The sequence below is a fragment of the Idiotropiscis lumnitzeri genome, chromosome 10 (assembly GCF_059441095.1).
Source record: "Idiotropiscis lumnitzeri isolate Australia: NSW breed Sydney's pygmy pipehorse chromosome 10, RoL_Ilum_1.0, whole genome shotgun sequence".
In the NCBI taxonomy this organism is placed as follows: domain Eukaryota; kingdom Metazoa; phylum Chordata; class Actinopteri; order Syngnathiformes; family Syngnathidae; genus Idiotropiscis; species Idiotropiscis lumnitzeri.
Window position 1 is genome coordinate 18,759,972 of NC_142400.1, and position 21,483 is coordinate 18,781,454.

At 38.6% G+C, this 21,483-nt stretch overlaps 1 long non-coding RNA gene across 6 annotated transcripts in view; it reads left to right on the plus strand.

Annotated features, from left to right (window-relative positions):
- LOC148329579 (uncharacterized) overlaps positions 1-21,483 on the plus strand; it is an 87,646-nt gene that overhangs the window by 20,386 nt on the left and 45,777 nt on the right. For 3 of the 6 annotated variants that reach the window (XR_015845647.1, XR_015845644.1, XR_015845645.1), the window contains exons 3-5: positions 11,712-11,792; positions 13,573-13,659; positions 13,739-13,914. This is a non-coding gene — a long non-coding RNA (uncharacterized LOC148329579). Of the gene's footprint in view, positions 1-11,711; positions 11,793-13,572; positions 13,660-13,738; positions 13,915-20,368; positions 20,929-21,483 lie in introns of those variants that run through there. The other 3 variants (XR_015845648.1, XR_015845646.1, XR_015845649.1) reach the window with 3 other exon arrangements.

Genomic DNA, 21,483 nt, shown 5'->3' on the forward strand with positions numbered 1-21,483 from the left:
TCTAGTATTTTGGCTAACAAGTAGTCATATTGTTTTCATAAATATGGGAATAGTCAAAAATATCAATAAAATGCATAGTTTTATGTAAAAGAGCATCAAAATCCCTGGCAGGGTCCCTAGGCAGAAGAATCAATTTCACTTTGACTAGATGACAGAAGATACATAATTAACCTGTTTGACCACTTTTGGGGAATCGTTTTAAGTGGCATGTCGGGAAAATTTTCCAATGTGAAATATGTGCCTTGACGTAATAAAAGCTGGGAAACACGGCTCTAGATCGGCGTTGAAGAAGTTGATGCCAAAAATTAGGAACATTTCACTACTTTCCACCAATCAGGCTTCTGACGCAAATGTCTTTACGCTTTGCCAATCCGTGGTTATTTTACTCAATTGGTGAACTTAAATCTGCACAGCAGGTAGCGTGCGGGCTACATTTACCAGAAAATATGCTTTCTTTTTTTTTTTTCCAAACCAATGGCCAAAATTAAGAAAAAGCTAGCACCCAAGGGATCATTTCATCTGAGTTTGCTTTTGCTTCAACATAATGAAAGTCTTAAATCAGGATGCCATCTCTGTTACCACATTCACAAAAAGTCAGCGATAATGAAAACATTTATGACAAGAATTCAAGTAGAGTATCTGCCATAGTAACCTTCTCAACCAGTATTAGAGACCAAATACTTTTTATCTGCAATTTGTTATCTTGTTTGTACTGTGCAACAAATAAAGGGCTCGCATGCAGCACTTGTTGGTGCAAAATTCTCCTTCCTTTTCCCTACTTTAATGGTCAAATGCTGTTTAAGTAAAATAAAGTTTAAACAGTGTTGCACTTTGGGTGTGAAACTGTTGAACGATGGGCCAGGCGTACAACTAATATTGTATTTTTATATGAACTAATTTGGTATTGGCTTTGAATTTGAATTGCGCAAATCATTTTTGATATGATTGATTCCAGTGACCCGTCAAGCAACTTTTTAAAGTAAAACAATGGAAACGTCCGTCTGTCTTTTTTTGCGCTAGTGACTCTGCTCTACGTTTGGCTGCAAAAGTAAGCAGCGGTCAACTGCCACAGGAAGTAAATAAAACTCAGTTAATGTCTTTATAACATGCAAATTAATCTCCAAAGGTAACGACAGCCTTAATTTGCACTCATTCTGTTTATTTCCATTGTGCCAGATGGCATTCATACTATAATTTATATCTACAAAGGGGAGCTAGCACAATATATGAATTTTGTAAATGTATGTTCCGTATGCATGACAAGGTGTGGTGTGGACTTTGTGGAGTCATTCACCTTGAATTCTTTTGTCTTTCTGTTTATTTATATTACTGTGAAACTGGTGGTTATCATGAAACAGCAGGATCGGCAAATGTATTACTGTAATTTTATATCAAGCACCGCACCGATGGCCCAGTGTGAGCACATCCTAATTACAGTGCTGCAACTTCTGCCTCTAGACTGTTATCACACTGAACTTAAACAGTTATTAATATTCATGCATATTTATAACACTTTCCTCTTTTATTTGCATATTTTGATGTCAATTAACATTTTATTCTTTTATGGATATCTTTATCACAATTATTTTTTATGTATTGTGAAATTTCCAAAAAGTGTGTCATGATTGCAGTCATTGGTTTGGAAACCTCAACGCAACCTACCTTCGTGGACAGAGGTTCAACATGTGTGGTTTGGACTTCAGGCAATAAGATGACAACCTCCATTGTTCATCAGAATATAGAGCTACAGCCATTGTGTGGGTACGCATACCCTCCTTCAAATTGCCAATAGTGATTTTCAGTTGGATTTGAACTGTTCACTGTTGTATGATTATTACCCACACATTCTTTCCGCTTGAGCACCCTCAACCACACCTCTTTAAAAGAAAGCGAGAAAAAGTATGTGTTCCGCATGAGAACAAGCAGACAAAAGGAAGCAAACAGAAAGAAATGGCAGAATTTAATAAAGTTCAACAAGGCAGAAGGATTACACAAGTGGTGAATAGTGACTCTGCTTTCTCCTCCTTTACTGCTTCTGCCTACTTAAACACTTTTACATGCGCCCCCTTTATCTGTGTCTGCATTCTCAGGCCAAGGAATCACTTGACACAGAGGCACATGCTCATTTTTCCTTTTTTTTTTTTTCCCCCAATGTTGACCAAGGATGGCCGCATCTGTGCAAACTGTCTGACTTTCCTGCTTCAACCGCCATCAGTGTAAGCATCATGTCTGACATATAATCATATGCATGCTTTCTCTAGGCTTTTATGTTATTAAGCTTGACAAAGAACTGATATATATTTGCAGGGTACTGTCTAAAATTAACCATTGTAACAAAGTGTTTTTATTTTTTCTTATTATCATTATTTTCTTGAATTCAGCCCCCATTTCTCTTTATTTTGTGGTAAACAAAAGCCTTTCAGTTAGATCAACACAAAAAGCAGTGAAAAAGGTTTTGTTGTTTCAGGCATATGGATGTTTGTATTTGGCTTAAAAACAAAAGTGTCAAATAATGTCACGTCAATAAGCCATTTTGCACCACTAACGAAAAGTTGATGATACCCAGCAGTAATACATTTATGAATAGACAAGTGCCTTCATCAAAGCGGCAGGGGTGCCCATTAAAATAGAGAATGAACACAATAATTGTGATTTTCAAATAAATCCACCTCCAAATGGGATTCTGACTGAGGAATTGTTGAAAAACCTATAATTTTCTGCAAAAACATGACACGCTCACAAGGGCCCTTGCAAATCAACATGTGTGTGCGCATCTCTTCTGTTGTCTAAGATAAATGATTGCAAATGCATTCAGTGAGTCACTTTGTTTCCCAAACTTTTTAATTTGTAGTCATACAGTCCGCGTGGTGACTAATGACATTTTTGTGAGAAAATCCAGTTATTTGTTAATTATTAATGAGTATACCGTATTTACTTAGTTAAGCACGATGGTTTCTAGTTCATGTTGGTGTTGTGGTTCACTCGCCGGACTTCGGTGTTGGCAGCATATACTAGGTTCCCATTGACAGAGTGAATGTGAGTCTGTCTCTGTTTGTGCTGTGTGGTAGATTGGTGGCCAGTCAATTGTGTTGGCCACCTTTCGCCTGAAGCAGGCTCGGAGTGGGTAATTTGGACAACCGTGCGATTTCCTAGTGGGTTGGCATTCTGGCCCTCATTTGTGGGGAGGAAAAACTATGCAAGAAATGTGGGCGGCACGGTGGCCGACTGGTTAGCACGATGGCCTCACAGTAGGAGACATCAGCGGTCGTGGGTTCGATCCCGGCTTCGGCCTTCCTGTGTGGAGTTTGCATGTTCTCCCCGTGCCTGCGTGGGTTTCCTCCGGGTACTCCGGTTTCCTCCCACATTCCAATAACATGCATGGCAGGCCGATTGAACACTCTAAATTGCCCCTAGATATGAGTGTGAGCGCGGATGGTTGTTCGTCTCTGTGTGCCCTGCAATTGGCTGGCAACCAGTTCAGGGTGTCCCCCGCCTACTGCCCGAAGATAGCTGGGATAGGCTCCAGCACCCCCCGCGACCCTAGTGAGGAGAAGCGGTACAGAAGATGGATGGATGTATATGCAAGAAATGTAACAACGTTTAAACTCAACAAAGCTGGTGAAAACCGTGAATAAAAATATCAACACGACATCAGAGGCAAAAACAAACAGAAGGCCAGGAAACAAAAACGACGAGCTACGACATGGTCAGTCTCTGAATCATAAAACCTTGATGGGAATAAGTTGAGTCCCTTTTTGTCTTTTTGTCCATTTTAACTATTTATGTTCTCATACTTTTTCAAATAAACACCTACTGTGATCTTGTAAGCACAGTCAATTGCAATTTAGATTTTTCATCAAAAAATGGATGGACGAAAGGAGTTGGTGACTGCATTTAAAGTCCTCTATTATGTCATATAAGTTGTACTCAACTGTACTTAATATATTTATTTGTTAAGCAAGTTAAAGTTAAGAAGTTAAAGCAAACTCGAAAGGAGAACCAGTAAAGAGAGGCCAAGATTTGGTTGATGTGATCCGTCATCTGAGCTCCAGTTAATAGATGAGCAAGAAATTCCGTGTTTTCGTAAGATGGAACCTATGGACAGCGAGTATAAAGAAAACAGCAAGGCGCCGAAAACGAACCTTGGGGAACACCATACGACGAAGGGGCAGAGTGGGACTCAGAGCAACCTAGGCGATCACAAAAGGTCCTGCTGGTCAAATAGGATTTAAACCATTCTCGAGCGCTACCAGTAATGCCAACCTGGTTCTGTTTTTATTTTATATTCTCAAAGTATGCTGCCTAATTTAGTCACAGTTAAGTTGGCCGAGCGAAGGAAAGCTGATTTTTGTATTTTTCAGCCTTCGTGGTAAAGACAAACATGAAAAAAAATAATAACTATGATTGTTAAGAATTCAGCAAAGAATCACTGTAACAAATGTTACTATTTAATTCTGTGAGTGGCAGATGACATTTGGGCATCGGCATGCCTTTAAGATTCTGCAGTCTTTGAAAGAGAAGACATTCTTTGGTGCTCTGGCTAAGTAATAAAATGTCTAGACACCAACTAACATGAATTTCCCTTAAGAATTAATGTCATCACTCTGAGAGCAGGACTCTGTTCTCTGGGGTGTTGTTTGAAATGCTGTTTTTTTTCTTTAAATCAATGCTCACTTCTTCACTCTTCCTTTAATTGAGGTCGGTGGCATGCAGTCAAGACCTTTTGGCTTTTCAGGAAACAGTAATGTACGTAAAGCTCAAAAGTAAATGTATCTTGATTACCTGTACACTCGATCAAAACAAAGACAAGAGAAAAGGATAAAAATAAGTCACTGATTTTGATATTTTTTTTCTGAAAGCAAACACTGACTTTATGATGCAGCAAAGTTTGGAGGAAAGTACTCGTGACTCTCAAAATTTGGAGTTGCACCAAATAAATCTGACATACAACAGAATAACAAATTCCTAAATTTGCCAACATAATTATGTTAATGAAATTAAATAAATGCTTATTTAATTATAATGTAGTGACTTTCATTGTTATTGCTGAACGTTTTTCAAATATTATCACACCAAACCTCAGTAAAAAAAAAAACAATCCTAATTGTCATAAGAAAATCTATCACGTGAAGGTCTTTTAAAGTGATGCTCTTTTTCTGCACAATCCTGCAAGACTATTTTGATGATGTCTCTGTGTTGAATTGCTCAAAGTGGTTTTTGCAAACACAAAAGAAATCTTGATATTTACCCATATTGGGACATCGACTATCTCCATCCACCTGGACCATTGCGAAAGAAACTCTTTGCGCAAATGAGTCTTATTCTTCCTTTGGAGGATACTGCACTGAAAGCTTGGAATTCTAGAGCAGTAGCAGCTTTAGCTTTAAATCCCAGTGGGCATCTGATGTCAATTCAGCATCAATACGACATCCAAAACATTCAATTGTCCACCTGCTTGATGCTCATAACAAAATAAAACAATGACGAAAATGTTTAAAAAAATAAGATGAGAACCAACTGAAAATATATCTTGTGTTTATGAAACTAACCTCGCTTTCGTCTTGAGTGTCATGTTTCCGCCTCTTTTTTTTTTTTTGTTACTTCGAGTTTTGATTTTTTTTAATAGGATTTTGTTGATTTTTGTATTTGGAGCTTACCCTTGTTATTGTTTGGGAATAAATTCCTTTGTTTTATCACTCTCATAAGTAAATTACTAAAAACATGATTTTGCTGGGGGTTTTTTTTGGGTCAGGGGGCTTGATATATTGTACAATTGCACCTAGTATTATTTAATTTTTTGTATGAAACTGTGATGGATGTGTTACTCATCATCGCTAAGTTACAACTTAATTTTTGTCAAACATTTTCTCGCATTATGTTCATTGGAATATGGTCAATTACCGGATGGCATGTTGAGGCATTATATTCTCTTTAAATTGAAAAAAAAGTACTAGACTTAAATACTGGTACGTTTATGTCAGTGCTTGGATCCTTTAAATGGCATGGCAAACTGCGCCGGTTACCATGGCTATGTGAGTGTTCAGGCACGCATTAATCACAAGGATTTAGCTTTCGCTCTGCTGTTTTATTTTTCAAAAAGACACTGAATCTCCCAGGCATCCTTTATGAAGCTGATTTATGATGTTTAATATATTTGTGTGTAGATCACGGGCAGTTCCTCTGAAAGCGAACAGTTTATGAGGGAGGCAAGGGCGCATGTTGTAGTCTCTGTCAGCAGACTTTATGTGTGTTTGTGCCCTGTGAATGCTTAAGGAAGATAATACCAAAGTCTGTCAGTGTAAAGAAGAATATAACATAAAAAACAATGAAACGGCTCTCTGACATGGAACGGACTCTTGCACATTGATGGTGTTTGGGTATTACGTTGCTCATTTGAAAAGTCTGTTGTCATAATGAATGAATTTGGCTACTGACTGGTTGAGGATTAAGTACGTTATAGATATGGTAAGATGTTTGCATTAAAGTGACTGTTTGCTACAAAGGTTACATTTAGCACCTGACGAGAATATATTTTCATTTTATTTTACTTTTTTATTGCGCGGTACAATAACATAAAGGCTGGGGCTATAACCAGCCGGAAAATACTCAAGTAACTGCTGATTAAAAAAAAGAAAGAAAAAGAATCAGAATGTAACTTTTTCTCTTTTTTGTTATTCATCAGTCACTCGCTATTGATAATGACGAGATAGTGCCACATTGCCTTCTGGGATGGGATGGAAGGTTGTGAATTAGTCGCAATTTCACTTTTTTCAACAATAATCTGCTGTTTAACTATCAGACAGCAGGAGGAGGATTCGACCGTTGAATAGTGAAGATGGCAATGCCTGATGAAAAAAATAAAAAGGTACTCCGAGGATAGGGACACATTTCAAACAGATTTGGGATGCATAAGCACTATGATTCCATTCTAACTATGGCTTCTACTCTACTATTGGAGAACAAATAAAACACATGGAAAAACAAGAATTTAAAAGCCTTGAAGAGACAGCTGGGTTGTGAGTGCACTTCAGCTCCTTCTTGCGTGTGTGCGTGTGTGTGCGTGGAGACACACACTCCTGGTTTATCTATGAGTTTGAGCAAGCTGATTGGCTATAAATTGTGACCACCGTCCAAATGTTCCCCCACAACTACAAAAACAATATTTTTACCATACCACTGGATGTGTAAGTGTAAATGCAAAGGTTCGATTCGCTGCCTTTTACCCCAACTGCCAGTCATGATTGGTTCCAAGCCTGGATTTAAAAATGAATGAATAAATTGTGTCCCGAAGTAAAATCTGTGCACGCGAGTTCCTGCGGTTACCCCGGAGAGGACAAGTCAAAAGTCACAACAACATAATTGTGCACGTTCATTAAAATATTCAAGAGGTTTCTTTTTTCTGAGAAATTATGATAATTGACCAAATTTGCATTGATGACTTAAGGTTCCGGATGTTTTTCCAGAAAATCCAGACACTGAAATGTATTGTTCTTGTTTTGTCCCTTTCCCATCCACCAAAAGAGTTTGTCGAAATTGGTTTATCATTATTGGTTTATTATGATCTAAAATATGTAATAATTATCAAAGACTAAAGTAAAGCATTGACGCGTGGACCTGCCAATCCGTGTTAAAACATTTAAACGTATTTGCAAGTACGTTTGAATGTGTTTAAATATATTCAAACATACTTGCAAAGCACTGCAGACGTAATAATAAATTATCATCATAATCAATCAAATGAAAAAAAATCAATGCTGACTTACTTAATTTGCAAACATTTTTCTCTAATGGAGGCCAATATTCGATTTTTGTGTTTAGCATTTAGCCTACAAGTACATTTAATTGTCTTTGCGAGTACATTTAAACGTATTTAAATATGATTGAACATAATTATAAATATGTTGAGTCGGTCAGAAATGCTTTCTCTACAAGGGAATTCTTCCAAGAAAGACAAGGAAAATGACACGGTTCCCAACAGGCAGCTTGGTCATTTTGGAGCTTTAGTCAGGAACTCTTCTCTCACGTTCATCAGTGATGTAAAGTCACATTTACAAATCAACAATGGTAACATGTTCATACAAGCTAATGATATCAAGCTAACAAAAGTACATTGGCAATGGAAAATGTTGCCATACAAAATTATTTTTTGAAATAAATATTATTTTAGTGCAAAGACAAGTTTGCACAAACTCTCCTCAGGCACAACCGCTTACCCCACATACGAGGGCGATGAGCCAAAGATCATTTTCCACTAAGTGTAGTGTAAGAACTTTTTCTATTTTCAGTTAAAGAAATTGTGAAGCGTACCAAAGTTTTTGTCCTGTCTTATCGTACATAGCTTTTAATGCTGCTGCATGGTCACACAAACCAGGCTGCCCTTTTGTAGTAGACAGAACAACTACAATTTAAACATTGTAATGTTCAACGTTTCACCAACATTCCAAGGGTCAACAGGCTTCTATCACTGAGTGGAAAATATTGAACCTCTTTTTGATCTCCATAATAGGAGCCACGTTTCTTCCAGTAGCATTCCCCTTGCTTCTCCTTCCCTGCTTGAGCAAGCTGGCAGGCGGCATGTCCTCCTCCTCCTCCTCCTGTGTGATCGAGCCTGCAGCACTTGTCATCTCCCTCGCGGCATCGTAGATTCACCAGTTTTTGGGTTAATTAATCATAAATGATTTCTTTTCTCATTAGCCATGCAGCTGGTTTGCAATCTGCAAAATCAATGTTTTACAGATGTTTCCCTGAGTTTTGTTTTCAAGCCTGCACTGATTTTTATTGGGCATAGATTTAAGAGGCTACTGAGGGATTCTGAGTTAACACAGCCACACACAATCACTCAACACACACGGCCACAGACAAACTAAGTGTATGTGATAGTCACACGGTGAAATTACTGCCACCACGAGTGAAGATAAAAACACACAACTTCTGACTTTCATTCAGCACCTACAATCTTGGTCGGCAACGCTGTGTTGTGTTCATCCAACAGATAGCAACAGCAGTTCTGCGCCGTTTCTCCATTTTGCTTCTCCTTTATTGGCTCAATTGTCGACAAAGCCAGGGGGTTGAGCCGCACACATTTTCTCGCTGGGTAGCACCCTTTAATCTCGTAACAACTACTGCTTCTAGTTCCTGTTGGTTGTAAACAAATGTAATGTTGCATTTCCTGCAGTCTAGACATAACATCCAACAGGAGAGGCAAGCATGTGCAGCTCAATGGCTGGCACAATTTGGCACCAAACCAAGTATGAAGCGAGCAGAAAGATGTTGGAATGAATAAAGAAAGAGGTTAGGATAACAAGATAAGGTGTGGGAAACTTGGAGTTTTCCAAATTTGTTGGATGTTATCTATCCATCAATTTCTTGGTGCTGTGTGCTAATTCTATCCCAGTTGACTTTGGACAAAAGGCGAACGATTCCCTGGACTCGTCAGTTGCAGGGCAGGTATAGAGATAGACTATTCATTCTCACATTCACACTGAAGCTGAACTGAAGCTCGCTCCCTCCACAAGTCAGGCCAATTATGTACAACTACACTAATAGTCACGGATGGATTTAATTCCGCTTTTCAAATTAAATCAATTATTTAAATATGTCAATGTCATTTTGGCCTATTTTTTTAAGTATCCCTTCGGTAAAGTTTTTAATAAATAAAATAATAATGCAATGACTGGTGCATGTATTGTGTGTCTGTGCGTTCCCACCCACCGTTCTGCTCAACTACACAGGAAAAGGAAGATGAAGCAGAGGAGCAAAGGAGCCCAAACAGAAATTATTATTGATTTAATCACATAATCAGCCGCAAACACTTGAGGCTAGATAGCAAATCCATAATAGCCTCCCCACATAACCACCCTTACAAATTTACCATCAAAGCCCTCTGTGCACACACAGCAAACAGAGGAACCAGGGGTCACCTTCAGTCGACAGCAAAATATTGACATTCCTAATGCTTCTATATGTTTTTGAGTTAAGCATTATCAATCACTGATAAGGGCCTTATGCTTCTAAAGCATAAACTCCTATGGCAGAAGGATTACAGCATCACTCTTTCTTGAATAACCTTAACATATCTTTTCTGACAAAGCAAGTGCAAGTAAAAATCAATGTTGTCACAGGCAAACATTTCCCACAGATGTTAGTTCAATGTGTCTGCAGATTAGATACAGGAATATGAATCAAAGCTATAAGACGTCGCGATTTGTTTTGGGTAGCCCCCCCCCCAAAAAAAGAAGAAAAAAAATCTTCCAAGGCAGTCATGCAAATTTAATGTGTATCCAGCTCTGTTTACGGAAAATCAGCAATCTATTAAACATTTTTTGGGGTCCATATAAAAAGCTATAGCAGGATTAATCTAAGAAACGTCGTCACCATAAAAAAAAAAAAAAAACACACAAAAAAAAAAATGATGTATTTCTATAAATAATATTCCAAAACACATCTTGTTCACTCTAAAGTCAACTAAAAATACAGCTCTTGAAAGTATTTTATTAATAAAGTCAAAATAAAGACAACAGTTTGCACCTGCTGACAAATTTGCTTTCTCTCCATTGTCATTGGTCGAAATCTCATTATTGTCATTGGCCAGTCTATGTGCTGGACAATCCACTGACTGGTTGGTTGTGTCAAAATATTCACGAGATATCATTCATGTTGCCTCAGATTTGCTTGGCCAGTTTAGCATGTACATCCAATAACATTTTTGCTAGAAAGACTTTGCTAGAATCAACATGCCCAGTCAGGCTCTTCTTTTTTGAGTTTTCTCTTGCCCTTTCTGTGGGGTGGATGGATCAGTGGATGCCGTTAATATTTGTCAACCGTGGGCTTGTGAAGCCCTTTGAGACTCTTCTGTGATTAAGAGCTGTATAATGAAAGTGTATCTGAAGGCTAAAAATCTTCCATATGTGACAACTGCATTGTTATTTTTATTTTCATATGGATGTGCTGATTGAATATTATTTAGATTTAAGAAATGGTTTGTTTTGGCAATGAATTTCTCTTCAAATAAGGAGTGTATTTTAACAGAACAGCACGGTTTTGAAAATTATTGAATCATTGAAGCTCATCACCCATATCATTTGTCTAACTCTGGATGAGATTTTGTAACAATGACACAGATTTAGATTTGAATACTCCCTCAACATCCGTCTCTCCAGTCATCTATCTATTCGCTTGCCTATCCTTGGCCATCTTGCCATGGGCAATGGAAGCCTAATTGTTTACCAAAGGGTTGCGGCTCATTTGCTTCTGGAGATTGGGCCTAATTAACACTAACTTGTCTGAACACAGAGGAGTGCTGTCCACTCCGCTTTAATCTAATCTGTACTCTTTCAAAAATAATGAGATCATTTACACCTCATTAACGGCCAATGTAATGTCTCTGCATTAATCATAATGATTGCTTATCATTTCACTTTGCAATATTATCTCCTCTAATGAAACTGTTCACACAACTGCCAAGTGGGCCTTAATTGGTCGTGTAAAATCACAGAGTACCCGGCAGATTGTCACTACGTGTGAAGTTCTAATTTGCATCGACGGGAGGGGGAAACACGGGGGTTGGTGTCAAAGTGAGGTGGGGGCTTGCTGAATGGCATCAAAAGGGGCAATGGGAAACCTGCATTGGAGTGATGGAGAATCGGAATGATGGGTGATGCTGTACACACAAACTCTATTTACATCAATTTGAACCTTTGCCTTCCATTTAGGATGGCTCGCCTGTCAGTATGACATTAGATGACATTACCTCAAGTCTCATGCCTGCTTTGGGCTCCCACACTGAGAACAAGGTAAGAAAAATATGAATCTAAAAAAATCCAGCTCTTGCATTATAAACTTATCTTGGCTTACCTCTTACAGCTCTGGCTCTCAAGGGGTAATAAACTGCTCAAACCAGTTAGTGCAGACCATCCCTCTCCAGCATATGACCCCCCTAAAGAGGCCATGCTTGATTGCAAGCGGCATCATTGCGGCTGCTCGGTACCCTGGCTCTTCTGGCTTAGGAGGGCTTAGGTGTGGATGTCATTTGCTCTTTCTCCTTGGTCAGAGTGGCTAGCTACTAATTGTGGTTCTTGGTGAGATGAGCCAAGGGGAGAAGTTTGCCCAAATTGAAATCTGAGCAGCGTGTCAGAGATTTGGGACGACTGCCACTACATCAAGCAGTTATACGACGCAGCATGGAAAGGAATTGTAACTTTTGACTCATTTCATCATCCACCGTAGATTGCGTGTGCCAGACCGGGATGATTTCCTCGTTATTTCATTTCAGTGTTTTGTAGAATCCCTTCTAGGGTGGCATTTTTCTGCTTTTTTATTAACCCAAACCCCCAAAAGAAGTTAAGAGATTGAATATGACTTTCCCAAGTCTGGTCAAATATCAGAAAGAATTATTTTTCCGCTTTGGAAATAGAAAAGTTGTGACTTTTTTTTCTTGGGGAGGGGGGATAGTAATGAAACACATTGAATCCAAGTGAAAATATACAAGCCACAAAGCCAATTTACCGCCACTGCAGTTTATGAAAGGCCCTTGTTAACATCCATTATGGAGTTGGAATCAAACGCTTGCACTGGCATCGCCACGCGCTGATATGATTTATTCTCTCCCCGAGGACCTTTCTAATGAACAGAGATGTATGCTCAGCTGCCCTGTACATGTAACCTCTGTGTGCTCTGCGGCTTGCCGTGCTGTAATATGATAAGTGTCTTGTCGATAGCTTGTATGATATGCTAATCATACTAAAACACTGAGCCTCAGGCGGTCCCCCTGTTTATTTATGAAGGTTTGACCTGAGGGAGAGGAATAATCGGCTTTTCTCTGAACTCTCTCACCCCGAGAGCCAAGGGAACTGCCAATCACACACATATGAGTCCCATAATTCCTCCACCTCCTTTCCTTTTTCGCTCTCAGTCTGCGCCCCCTCAACCTATTGCTTGAGATGGCAGATTTATGAAAATGAGATTGCCTGTGCATTTTCCCTTCCAAGTGTCAAGTGCTCTAATCATGAAAGTAATTATAAATTAGGAATGACATAAACAAATTGTTGGATTATACTGCAGGACAATTCAAATTACCGTGGATTACCCCTTTTACTTACAAAATTTAGACAAACGTGTTGATTTGGTGAATCTTGGCGTTTTTATTCCAATTGTTTGAAAGGTTTTTCAACTTGATAACAATTATTTTTTGTACACTTTTGACAATATGGCTCAACTAAAATGACAATTTGCTGCAGGAAAAAATTGGATTTTTAAAGAACCCTACCACAGTCCATCTCCCATTTACTTGAGCACACTTGGCGTCGCATTCGGAAAGTAACTTACTGCAAGGACCTCATGCTTGACTTCACTGTTGCCCACTTGATCCATTGAAAAAAACCATGGTCTTCATGCATGAAATGACCCTCACAGAAGAGTATCTAATGACAGTAAATGGATGCTAAACTTATTTTTGTGTATACGCTTGTAAAATCATTTTCTGGGAAACCTGGGGCACAAGATTTGTAATGATCCAAATTCCTGTGTAAATGTGTAACAATTTTTATTTTCTGATTTCTCCTCTTTTGATTTCAGAGCATTATAAAAAAGTGCAAATGCGAGCTGGGTTGGAACACAAAAAGTCCGCGCTCATGCTTTGCATCTGTGAGCTTCTGAACAAAGGTTTGTTTGTGTGCCTCAATCACTCTTGGTCATGAAAGCAGACACTTGAAAAAAAAAAGTCCTTCTCTTTTTTTTCCAGGGAAACACTCTAAACCAACATCCTGGGTATAAATTTGCAAAACGCAATACAGGCCTGATTGTGTGTCGAGTGGATGTGGGGTGCATACGAATAGACCATGTGCCCCTTCCTCTCTCCTCCTCAGCTTCCAAATAGTACAACTCTTTCTCCCCTCCCCGGTCTTCTGCTGCAGCCAAGTAAGTAAAAAAAAAAAAAAACTCTCAGCAACTTAATTGTTTTCCTAGTTACAGTAAAACACTAGGAGTTTATTTCACTTAACCTGTAAGACATAAACAAATGTAGACCAACGTTTTTTATGCAGAAATTATTTTCCATACAATACCAACCTGATCTTGGCTCGCATATATTGAAAAGTATCAAATTTGCTTTTTAATTGCTATTTGTATCTTGTCCTTCTTGTGCAATCGACGCATCCTCCCATTCTGCTGTGCCAAATGGCAGCATAGTTACATGTAGACAGTCTGCAGCATGGGACTATGTCGGGGAGAATGTGAATGGCTGGGAACAAGTGAAGTCTTGGCACTGTCACCAGGTCAGCTTGAAGCCCTCTCATAGCCCAGCCCTCAGGACCAGGTGTTCCCTGCATTCAAATGATACGCTTATTCATAGACTGACTCAACTGGAGTATTAAAACTAGAAATTTGCAAGTGAATGCTGATATAATCCTGGAAATATATGTCTCCATTAAAAAGTATCCCATCCAAAGGAAACAAGACCGTCTTTGTGTGAGGCTTTATGTATATTTATCAAGGCACTAAAAGGGATTCAGGAGAGGGGCGGGGAGGGGGGCTATGGCAAGGGATAGGGGGTAGCAGGGCAGACTTTCCAACTGTTTACATGTTAATTTCAAACTTAACAGCCCTTGTCCTGGAACTATTTATACACCAAATGCAAATTGATTTTTTTTACTCCTTTTGTTGTGGTGTTTTCTGGACACTTGACTGTTGAGAAAAATGCAAATGTACGTGGATGGAAAGTTTTGAAAACTCTTGGATTTAAGCAGCATTTCCTATTCATTCTAGCATGTCTCAGTTTCTGGCCCCCAAGAAGCAAGCTTTACGAAGTGTAAAATTATTATAAGGAGAGATTCGGGTATAGAAATGAGAATTGTTGGGATTATTGGGAGAAGACAATGGTACACATTTTTTCGCAAGAATGTGACATGTCCAAGTGAAAAACGAAATAACCACTGTCCATAATGGTGCGTAGTTCCTCTAATTGCTAATCATCCCCGACAACTGGTGTGCGTGTGTAAGGAAGCAAATGCGCTTGGCGATGAGTTTGCTGCATGCTCCACATACACAAATCTGCACACTAATTTCCAAGCGAGAATTAGTGACTTGATAAAAGTGACATATTGACTCCATGGGTTCTTTATTATGCGTTCAAGCATAAAAATGGGCATATCATATATTTCGTGCAAGCTCAAGCCTTTCTGCACTTGTTTTGGGAATTTGGTTCATCTCTCTGAGTCATGCAGGAAGTTCTAGTTGGCCTCACTATAGAGGGAACAATGCTTGTGACGTACTGCTTAAATTTACATGCCGATGTGGAAACTATTGGGAAAGGAAAATGCATGTTGTTTTTAAATGTAAATTATTATTATTTATTTTTTTTGGGGGGGGATCAAATGTGAAATTTTGTGTTCTTCCTGTTCCTGACCTGGTGTTATAATTTGATGAAATTAACAACAATGATAACAACAACAAAATTTTTCCAGTTATTAGATAAGTGATTGTGAAGCTATGCTGCAATTTATTTAGATGATTGGGTTCTATTTCCGTGCCCAGTGTAAGTCTGGCATGAGGCGAAGTGTAAATCTAAGCAGGAGTTGCGTAGACCAACTTTTGTTATTTTGGTACACCCATTTAAACGGGTGCTGTGTGGTACATCTTAAAAAGAACGAGTATTAGACTCTTGTGAGTGCGAACATAGAAGACTTGATTTGCCACGAATTGAAGCGGCTCGTCTCATTCCCTTTAAGTCGCGCATGCAAGAGGCCCGCTAATAGTTCTTGACACTGCAAAAGAATAAACTAATTTAACCCAATTCCTATGGCAGGATGAGGTGTGCAAATTACGTTCACAAGAGACTGTGAGCCAGACCTCCACGGGCGATTTTTATATAAAGTTGACAATGGCGATCACAGATCTGTGCGGTGGGCACTCGGAGGACACTTTCTATTCTGATCGTATGTATCTTGCGTGCACCCACCCTAGCACTCTATCACTGATTTCAAAAACAATTCAGATGTTTCAGTGCACACTGTTGTCATATTTACGAAATATGCTGATAGAGACCAGACAGAGCTCAGTTTGCCTGCAGCGTGAGTATTACACTCCCTGCGTCAAGAGTTGTGTTTGGATGAAAGTTTCAGCCACCAAACTGTCAGGTGTGCTGGGCACATGTCAAAGGAGTCACCCATCATGGCGCAGAGAAATGAACCAAATTCCCAGACAAGCGAATCAAGACGTGTATCGGCACGGAAATCAGGATAAGCGAGTTTTTACGCTCAAGCACAGCTGCGCCTTCTAAGAACATAGAGCCCATTGTGTTAAGGCTTGGCCAATATTCTGCTGAAATTATTCAAATAAACAACATCACTTTAGCACTATGCTTTCTTAAGGACTTGTTATTCCCATGTCAATAAATAAAAGTAACATCTTTTCAGTCGGAGTGCATATGTTCAACCTTCCTCCAAACAAAGGGGGAACACAAGGCCTCTTGAAGTGAATAGGAAACTAATTAAGTATGCAATCATTAAATTCATATATATAATCAATCAATCAAGCCTCAGTGCAATTCTCTTATGTTCTAAAGATGTTTGTTGAGATGAAAAGTAGAAGAAGTGCTTATTTGCCCCTACCATTTTTACGTCCAAGAGCCCTTCATTAAAACAACATAACTTTGTGCATGATCTGAAGAAATCTGCAGAGTTGGGTTAAGGTTTAGGAACACTTTGGGTTTCATTCTATTGATCGGCATCCAAAAAACATGAATATGCATTACATGTCATTGCTGAAATCTCTCTGTCTAATTATGATGCTAATATCAGCACTCCAAACAAAGAACATTTCCAAATGGTCTTGTTTACAAAAGAGGGGAAAGTACAGCAGCATTATGTTCACTGCAAGACTGGGGCAGAGGGCAATGCCTACAAAGAGGTTGCATCACTCTGCTAACATGATCACTTGAATTGCGCTCAATCCATTGTGCTAAAATATCATAAATTGGCACATCAACATACCACCCCCTCTTCAGCATGGACCAAAATGATTATTTATGTGGCTGCAAAGAGACAATTAGTCATATTCACATGCTGAAATTAATTGGCAGACATGCGGGGGATGAAGAGGGAGAACAAAGACAGCTTTGTCTCACTTCTTTTCTATCTGACAGGGATAATTAAATATATGAAATAGGAATTCCTCACTAGGGGTCCTGTTGACAATGTTATTTTGTGTCTTGTTCCTCGTCGCCTTTTTCCCGGCATTTGTGTTTCTATTTATGCTAATGTGTACTCTGGTTTTTTATTGTCCTGAAAGATATAAGCAGCATCTATACTTTTTTTGCTGCTCGCTTTTTCATATTATCACTTATACTTCCCTGCAATGAACTGTTTTTCATTTTGGCTTCATTGTAATTTGATAGGCTTTCAATGAATGTTTGGAACATTTCCCTTCTATAATTATCCTTATTTATGTACCTGGCACACTAAAGGCCATCTCTTTAAACTTCAACCAATAACAGGCCGACCGCTCGTCGACAGGTCATTAGGGCAGCAAAACACATTTAACAATAAAATGTGTATTACCTTTGCATTTTTTTTGTGTTTTTCAATCGGACAATCACATAAATGTTATTTTTTTATTTTATAATTACAAAATTAATGCTCTAGAAATCTATGCTTCATCATTGGTTTCCTTTATGTCATGTGAAACTCTTTCCCAGTATCACAGAGGAACATCTGATCAAAGAACATTGTGGTTAGAGTGGAATTATGGGTTATGTCACCTTTCACCACAAAAGTAGAATGGGGCCTCTCATCGTGTTCCCCTTACATGAGAAACCGCCTCTGTCATGTTTCTCACAACTGAGAAAACTCCACGTGGCACATGTCACAGTACAAGCATTCAAGTTGCGTTTCGAATCATAACATGATAAAAAAAGTTCTTAAATAGTGCGTCTGTTTTTTTTTTCTCTCCTGGAAATATTGGAATCGCTTTGCATTTATTTTTGTTACCATTTCTCTTTTACTAAAACATGCTAATGCACGTTTCACTTCTCGTTTTGCATTTAATTTTCTACAAATAAGATAACACAAATTGGAGTTAACTGACAAAAACAAAATCTAATAAAATGCTCAAATTGCTTAAATTATTTATTTTATTCATTTTTTGCAAATACTAATCAAGCAATTTAGTCTAACAATTTACAACTCAGACGTTTGATGCCTTTAGAATAATTCGTTTTTAACTTGCATCTAAACAAATGTTTGTAGCTTTCTAAGCACTAACTTATTCATACGTGAAGAGCCTTGTTGTGTCTAATGTTTGCCACATTTGTTCTGGACTGTACATCTAATTGGCCAATGCTATTTGAGTGTGCCAGTGTTCCCAGATTTCAGCAGCCTCTGGGCCTATACATCCACGGAGTATCTTCTCAAACACTGGGGTAGTAGTACAGTAATAGCTGGACCATCAGGGAGCCAGATGAAAGGGCTGGGAAATGGTGCCAGAAGCCCCAAAAGGATTCAGTGTTGTGAAGTGTTTCAACCCTCTGATAAGCTGTGTTGTCCTTTGGTCGTTTTGACAAAAGCGACACGGCTCCAGTACATGGGATTTGGCCACTAACCCATCCATTTCTAGTAGGTTAATTTATTCATTCATTTATCCTGCTGGGGGCCACAGCTGAGCTTGAACCGATCCCAACTGACTTTTGGTCAAGGTGGTATTCAACCTGAATTGATCACCCATCAATTGTTTTACATTCATCAAGTAGAATAAGCTTTTTAACTTGAACAATAATTGACACTTTTTTCCATCCAACTTTAGTGATTGTTGTTTTCAGTAACATAATCATTTATTTTTTGACTGACTTAATGTTGTGTTGCTAGCCTAAGACTATACATTTCTGGCTGAAAATGTTGTATCTCTATTATCACAGATCAAATTGCTTGAAAGGTGTTCCTTACCAAATCCAATCTTTCATTATTCAATGAATGGTGTGATTGTTTGCTTCACCTCACTGTGTATCATATGTGAGCAATACCATGCCCTTGTCTTATTTTTGACTGTATCTTGTTTTCGATTGGCAGACAAAGCTCAGAACACTCCTACCTAAAATATTGTCTCTCGCTTTTTTTTTTTTTCCTCTATAATCATATTTGTTCACCCCAACCCGATACCTAATAAACTCTTATGGACCACAGTATAGTACAATCTTACATGGTAGATCAGCTTCCCTTGTTTCCATCCATCCATTTTCTATTAGCCTCATTAGGATCACAGGTGAGCTGGAGCCTATCGCAGAGTATTTGCAAATCAACAAAATGTGAGGAACAGCCTATATTGGTTGCCAGTCAATTACACGGCATATATAGGTAAACAACCATTCACAGTCACAACTGCACCTAAACATAATTGCGGGCCTCAACACCGAACAAGCGCGGACATTATGACATGGAATTGTATTAATGTTGTTCCAACAATCTGTTAATGTCATTTAGGCATGTGTCCTGGCTTCCCAGCTTGTATTTTAGATATTTTTTTTGTCCAACCGGTTTCAATCTCTGTGGTTGACATCTCAATGTAATCTCGCCAAAGCCTTCAGAATCCGGAGTGCTGAACCATGACATACACACAATTAGCAATGGCTGTTATTATTATTTTTTGAAACAATCAGATTTCAATTTCACTAAACGTAGGGCAGTAGCGGTTTCTTTCTTTTTTTTCTTTCTTCCTGAAGACAAACTGTTAAAATGCCCATTTCCAACTCTAAACGATGACGAACGACTAACTATAAAGATGACTTGTCAAGTCATGTCGTTCAAATGTAAGTCCAGTTGAATCTCTTGGATACCAAGTCAAGTCTTTCTTAAATTTATGGCAAGTCCTAAAAATGTCAACTCATGTCTGACTCAAGTGCCTCATGCCTGATTTCTACCCTTTAAATGTACCCATGCTGACACATTCTTGCTGTTTTTAAGCAAAACAAAAACTGCTTGATGGAGCCACATGGTAAAAACATTTTTCACCTAAACATCTTTAAAACAAAGCAACCGTATCCTGCAGTATTTGGTAAGATCCAGTTAACCCTGCATTAGAAAAATCCAGACACACATATGAATAGTGCACACATATCCGAGAGTGACCACCAAAGAAACTCAGCATGATAGCAAGCTACCAAAATCTCTTCACAAATTTACCTTAAAAAATTGCTGATATGCGATATAAATTAATAATTTCAGCTGAGTGAATGTTTTATTATGTTTTTCAGACTAAGAAAAAGTGTTTATGAAAATTCAGAACTACTGAATTTGTGGCCTCACCAAGTTATTTTTCACATTTACCAGTTAATTGTGGAAGAATTTACGTAAAGTGTGTAATATAATGTCTATCTGTGTGCGAGGTCACTTATGCAAAGGAGTCTGGTAGGATGGGACAACAACGGAGCCCGTCATGACAACAGAGGCTGGAATTCCCACAAGCTGGACAAACATCAGATTTTTTTTCAAAGAGATGTTAGGGGTGCTGATGCTCTTTGATCATGGACACAGAGCTGGGTGATATATTGCATAAACACCATATCCAGTGAATGTTCACATTCTTCATTTTGGGTTAGAAAGCACATTTTTGCTGAAATGTAGTATTTTGGGGCAAATGTAAAATACAGTATCTTTGTGTCAAACCACAAGGTTCCAAGACAAGTATTACATGATATGTTAAGGAGGTGAGTATTTTATGAATTACTGCATTTATCCTAAAACAACGACAACAACACACACAGTTGCCAAAAATAAAATACAGGTATTTTGCACATTAATTGCATACAGATACATATTTGTGACCCGCTCCGACTAAACAGTCTGCATGTTGCTGGGCTTGTTTCAAAAAATGAGCAACAGCAAAGCAGATGGTAACATTTTCTTAAGTAGAGATTCACACCTCAATGTCTATTTTTATTCCCCAGCAGGCCTAAAGTTAAAATTGGAGTCAAAGTGTTTGCATATATGTGATAAGTTTGTGCATCATTAACTTATTTGTTTTTAGCCAATTTGTAGGGACCTGCAAACTTGGTCTCAATATAATCCAGAATTCCTCTACTCACTCCAGGGCTATAATTTTCATGACTTCACAAACTGGAAAGGTTCTCTGTTTTTTGTTTGATACACACTTGGTGTGTGCTGTAGAACGTTGAATATAAGCTATGACTCTGCACAGAAGTAGAGACCATCTTTCCATGCGCACGGCTCAGTGTGACACATCCTCAAATTGTACGCCCTCATATCCTCGTTGTTTGCTGCTGTTCTTATTTGCGAATGCTTGTTGCAATCGGATTTGAAGCCTCCACACTTACGAGCTGCGGCTGGTGCGCCTTCAGGAGTTGGACCTGAATAATTTTTCCAATAACCCTTTTTCTTTGCCCCACTTTGGGAGTGGTAGATTTTTGGGGGGAATTTTTTCAATTTATCTTTTAAATTTTAGTACAAAGTGGTCCATTGCTGAGATGGACAGTAAGCTAAC